Raw genomic sequence first — 6,276 nt, 5'->3', positions numbered from 1 at the left:
GTTGCTGTAGGCAGTTTTATTAATTAAAACAGTCTTGCTGATTTTTAATTTGAGCTAATGTTGGTTATATCCAGAAAAGATACATCTGCAAAGTATTCTAGGCATAAATTGTTAAGAGATTTGGAGATTCATGTTAAAATATGAAATGACAAAATCCACAAAGATTATTTTGAAGCAGTTTCAGTTTTCCCGCAAAATCCTGTGTAACTGAGTACCCTTTTGTTTCAGTTGTGCTGAGTGAGTGAGTGAGTGAGTGAGAGAGAACGTGTCCTGAAAATACACGTCAATCTTTTGTAAAGAAGAAGTGAAACAATTCTTTAAGGTTGTAGACTTGCTTGCCAAGTCGGTGTGTTTGGTTGCAAACGTTTCATCATCCTGCTAGGTAACATCATCACTGCACCTCCGGTAAAGCGTTGGTGTTCTGTCCCACTTGTTATTTATCTGCTTCGGTTTGCTGGGATGGTTGGCATCACTTCCGGTTCTGTTTTTTAGTGGTTTGTGTTTCGGGTCCTGTTCAGCGTGTTTGTTGATGGAGTTCCGGTTGGAATGCCAGGCCTCCAGGAATTCCCTGGCATGTCTCTGTTTGGCTCATGCTATTAAGGATGTGTTGTCCCAGTCAACTTTGTGTCCTTCTTTGTCAGTGTGTATTGAGATGAGTGAGAATTGGTGTGTCTCTTGGTGGCTAGTTGGTGTCTGTGTATCCTTATTGTCAGTTTTCTTCCAGTTTGGTCTATGTAATGTTTCTCCCAGTCCTTGCATAGTATTATGTATATTACGTTAGTTTTATTGGTTGTGGGTATGGGATCCTTTACATTTGTCAGTATTTGTCATAGGGTGGTTTTTGCTTTGTGAGCTATCCTGATACCTAGGGGTCTGAGTTGTCTTGCATGTCATCTCTGATATGTCTCTGATGTACAGTAGGATGATTAGTGTGTCTGGCCGTAATGTGTCTTCCTGTTGTGGTCTGTCGCGGAGGTAATGGCAGATTGTGCTTTTCTGGTATCTATTCCTTTTAAAAACTCCATATAAGTGTTGCTGTTCTGCTTTGCGCGATTCCAGGTTGCTGCAGTGTGATTGTGGCCCCTTTGAATAATGTCCTGATGCAGCTCCGTTTATGGGTGTTGGAGTGGTTGATACTTAGAAAACACAATCCGCCGTTACCTCTGCGACAGACCACAACAAGACAACACAACACAGCCAGACACACTAGTCACCCAACTGTAAATCAGAGACATATCAGAGATGACCACAAGACTAATCAGACTTCTAGCTGTCAGGGTAGCTCACAAACCAACAACCACCCTGCGACACATACTGGCGAATGTAAAGGACCCCATACCGACAACCAATAAAACTAATGTAATATACCAAATACCATGCAAGGCCTGTGAGAAACATTACATAGGCCAAACTGGAAGAAAACTGACAATAAGGATACATGAACACCAACTAGCCACCAAGAGATACGACCAATTCTCACTGGTCTCAGTACACGTGGACAAAGAAGGACACGAATTTGACTGGGACAACACATCCATAATAGCACAAGCCAAACAGGCAATTCCTGGAGGCCTGGCATTCCAACTGGAACTCCATCAGCAAACATATTGAACTGGACCCGATATACAAACCATCGAAAAACAGAACCGGAAGTGATGCCAACCACCCCAGCAAACCGAGGCATATAAGTAACAAGTGGGACAGAACACCAACACTTCACCGGAGGCGCACTGACGATGTTACCCAGCAGGATGATGAAACGTCTGCAATCAAACACACCGGCTCGGTGAGCAAGTCTACAACCTCATCCACAACCCGAGCTACAAATCTTCTCAAAAACTTTAAACAATTCTTTATGCTGGCTAGAAAACCTTTTGGGCCAAAGGACCTTTCAGTATCTGCCCAAAATAGACTACAAGGTCTTAATTCAAAATTAATCAGGAGTTATTCATTGTTAGGTAAATCTTATAAAATCAAATCACTGATCTGGAGGATGAAGATTCCGTTAGGTGCTGGGGCCAAGAAGACAGATGTGGATTGAGCTGAAGTTCTTTTTTTATTTTTATTATTTTTTTTTTCATTTTTTATTTTTTATTTTTACAGTTGTCAGTTTTAGTTTCAAAAAAACACAGCAGCTACACAAATGAAAACTGTACCATGTCACACATTGTTTTTGTTTTGTTTGGACGTATGGAACAACAGAATTGATGTGGCCTTATTATTTCTTTCACTTTTTGAATGGACCTTGCAAAGATTGATCAAATCATGCGAAAGACTTCAGGATAGATATATTGAGGCAAAAACTCTGGTGTCACTCAAAGGTTGACTGCTGTCATGGGATTAGAAGACGTGTGGGCCTTTTTTGGAAGTATGACTCAAGTTGGCTAAATTGCTTCTTTGCCTGTTCCTACCTTTGATCATCTACAAGAAGACATGATGGTTAAGTTTATGTCAGCAAGTTTAATATCAATTGATTTTTAAAAAACTGAAACTCTTTATTTCAGAGCTATATCTGAAGGACAGTTTCTTTTTACAATTGAAAAGTAATGGCAGCTTTCCAACAACCATTGACTTTATGTATCCGTCTGCACATTAACCTTCCTTTATGTCAGTACAAGAAATGTTCAAGATAATACATATCACAGGAGCTGCAGCTATAAGATTGATCATGAATCTTTGCTATTGTTTACATAATCAAATAATATTTTCAGAGGTCCCAAATATTTATGACAAGTTTCTGGGTAGTTTTAGCAATAGTCTTCTTATCAGAAGTGCTTTTAAAGTTGAGCCCAATGCAAAATAATACTTGCTTTATTCCCCAAAACAGTCACAGATGATTTAATTCAGGAACTCTGAGAGTCTGATGAGATGAAAGTTGGTGAATAATATCTTCAGAGAGGTAATAATTTACAGCACATAAGGGATTGATCATTTTTAAACCAGTTAACAGTGATAGCTGTATAGTGTGTGGTCCTCCTGTTTGTGAAACTCTTCCATTCTATACCTGGGGAGAGGGGGACAGGAGGGGGAGAAGTGGCACTGGAATGGAGAATGCTTGCATTCTCACTCTGTTTCTCCATTCAAGCCGTTTCAATCCCCACAACTTCTCAAAGTGCCACTTGTTAATGTTCAAACAAGAAATGAGACACTTTATCCCTATTCCACACTTGAAACAAAAACATTGTTATGCAGATCAACTTGCAGTTTGTCATTATTATGTTGGAGGAGAATTTACAACCTTAATGAAATCATGAAGGTGCTCAGAATGCCTGAGTATTTAGATTACATGCTATCTGGAGTTACATGTGTTAAAGGTCCTCGACATTTTGGGTCAGTGTCTTCCCTTATTAGGAGGCTCAGATCACATTGAGAGTGAAGGGAGGCGGAGGAAAGTGGATTGACTGGGTATCAGTTTGTCACCTGGGGGAGATGTGCGGTTTGCTGAGTAGCATTCAGAGATCAAGGTAGTTTCTTATTATTTCTCTCCTGTCCTTCTGTTGCTCCTCATTTGCAGAAAGTTTAAACCTTTTACATTGTTGCTTGTTTACCTGAGATTCCAGTGTGTCAGTATCTGTGATCTGCTTCCCAGCCTTTACAGCCATAAATCCAGCATTCATTCCAGTAGAAAATATATTCCAGTTGCTTTGTGGTTCTGCAGTCTTCTCCAGGGATAGGAGAACTACATACAGTAATGTAAATGCCAAAAGAGGTTTTGAAATGTCAGTGGCTGAGTCTGACCTATAAAATTGAATTGAGAAGAATGACACACAATGTGGAACCTGATGGTATTGCCGGATCAGAGACTGCTACTGGTTGGGATTTTCTTGACTTTGAGATGGTTGTGTAGACATGTGGATGAAACTTGAATGCTTCTTTGTATGTGTTTACCTGCTTTCTCTTAGTGGACGTTTGCAGCTTCCATTAGCTACGGTAAACAGAGTAACAAAATGTTAATTCAGCTTGTTTGTACTATGTGAATTATATAAGTCCATATGGCACACTCAAGGCCCTCGTGTTTTTTATTGCACAATTTGAGCAAAGGATGTTATTAAATTAAATTTTAATGAGGCCAGTGCTCTGGTGTTTTTGTTAGTTGCTTCTGCCAGTGATTCCGTAGGAGAAGCTATTGATTCTGCATCTTAAAATACGAATCTTAAAATTAGTGTAGATTTTACAGCTATGTGGTCGCTTTCAATTCTACTGATCAGGTTATGATTCCTTTCAAAACAGGGTTGGTGGATTTTGGAAATTTATACGAGGTGTCAGAAACATGCAAGCTGGCAGAAGTGAGCTAGTTGTCTATGATTGTACTCCCAGTCATGGCTGATGCCTTGAAATTTAATGTATTTTTAATAAAAGTTCATTTGGTGCCCATTAATTCTTTTGAAATCTCATTTGATTGACAGCTGCAGCACCTGAGGCCTCCTAACAGCAATAAATAATGCAGCCACTGCTTAGTTTGGCAGTTGTTGCATTTCAATCACTTTTAGATCCATGTCATAACATAAGCTAGAACAACATAGTGTTTAGAATTCAAGTACTGCCTAGAACCTCAGTTAAAGGATTCTGATAAAAGGACTCTAGTCTCCAAATTATTTATTGTGTTAAAGATGGTAAGCAGATTGCAGACATTTGAAAGTAAAAAATAATACATTCCTATTTATTCTTCTGTGTAATTTTGCACCTTGAAACAAATTCAGTTTTGTTTCTGGCCTACGCTTTACAAATTGCCAAATGCGTTTTTATCCACAACTTCGAAGATGCCATCTTTCTAAGATGGTACAGCATACTGTATAACTAGTCTTGTAATAAATGAGTTTATTAATCTTCTGATCTTTTAACCCAGTTTTCTTTTTGTAGAAGCTCAGATTTGAGGTTGTTGATGGACTAGTACAAATTTAAAAAGTAATCTCAATTGTGACATGTAATTCATCCAATATGCTAAATGCTACCACTTAAATAAAAACTTAAAAAGAATAATAAAAAAAAAGACTGGATAAAAAGGCTGTAAATAATTATTTTTAATTAGCTTGTTTTATTGGCCATTTTAGAACAATGTTTTTGCTTGAATGCAGTGCAAATTGCATCCATTTTGAAAAGTGCTGTGTTTTCCCTTCAAGTTTCCAAGCTTGCGCTAAGCCTGACAAGTAACATTTGGACTACTCAAGAGCTTTGCAATGACCATCTCTAACAAGCACTCCCTCCCTCCACCGCCAACACATAGGAGCAGTAATGCAAATCATCTGCACAATTCACTGCAGAAGTTCACCGAGGTTCCTTAGATTGGAATGTTTTTCTCAAAGCAAGAACCTTTTGAGTTTGTACAGATATCCTCACCCTTGTTCACTCTTTAAGCAGCAAAAGGGTGAGAAGATTCTCTTTGGTTGTTATTTCCTTAAAGAGCATTCACACTAAAAAATAAGTTTACCTGGACCATCTCTAACACCTCTCTTTCCTTCTTGGACCTCTCTGTCTCCATCTCAGGCAACCCCTAGAAACCGATATCCATTTCAAGCCCACCGACTCCCACAGCTACCTAGAATACACCTCCTCCCACCCACCTTCCTGCAAAAATGCCATCCCCTATTCCCAATTCCTTCGCCTCCGCTGCATCTGCTCCCAGGATGAGGCATTCCACTCCCGTACATCTCAGTTGTCCTCGTTTTTCAAGGACCGCAACTTCCCCCCCCTCAGTGGTCGAGAATGCCCTCAACCATGTCTCCCACATTTCCCGCAACTCATCCCTCACACCCCGTCCCCGCAATAAGAACCAAAAAAGAATCCCCCTCGTCCTCACGTACCATCCCACCAACCGCTGGATCCAACGCATCATTCTCCGACACTTCCGCCATCTGCAATCCGACCCCACCACCAAAGACATCTTTCCCTCCCCACCCTTATCTGCTTTTCGGAGGGACCACTCTCTCCGTGACTCCCTTGTCCACTCCACACTCCCCTCCAGCCCCACCACACCCGGCACTTTTCCCTGCAACCGTAGGAAGTGCTACACCTGCCCCCATACCTCCTCCCTCACCCCCATCCCAGGCCCCAAGAAGACTTTCCACATCAAGCAGATGTTCATCTGCACATCTGTCAATGTGGTATACTGCATCCGCTGTACCCGTTGTGGCCTCCTCTACATTGGGGAAACCAAGCGGAGGCTCGGGGACCGCTTTGCAGAACACCTACGCTCGGTTCGCAATAAACAACTCCCCCTCCCATTCCTCGGACGACGTGTCCATCCTGGGCCTCCTGCAGTGCCACAATGATGCCACC

Source organism: Rhincodon typus, chromosome 23 (genome assembly GCF_021869965.1).
Source record: "Rhincodon typus isolate 14 chromosome 23, sRhiTyp1.1, whole genome shotgun sequence".
In the NCBI taxonomy this organism is placed as follows: Eukaryota; Metazoa; Chordata; class Chondrichthyes; order Orectolobiformes; family Rhincodontidae; genus Rhincodon; species Rhincodon typus.
Note: the sequence above shows the minus strand (reverse complement) of the source record.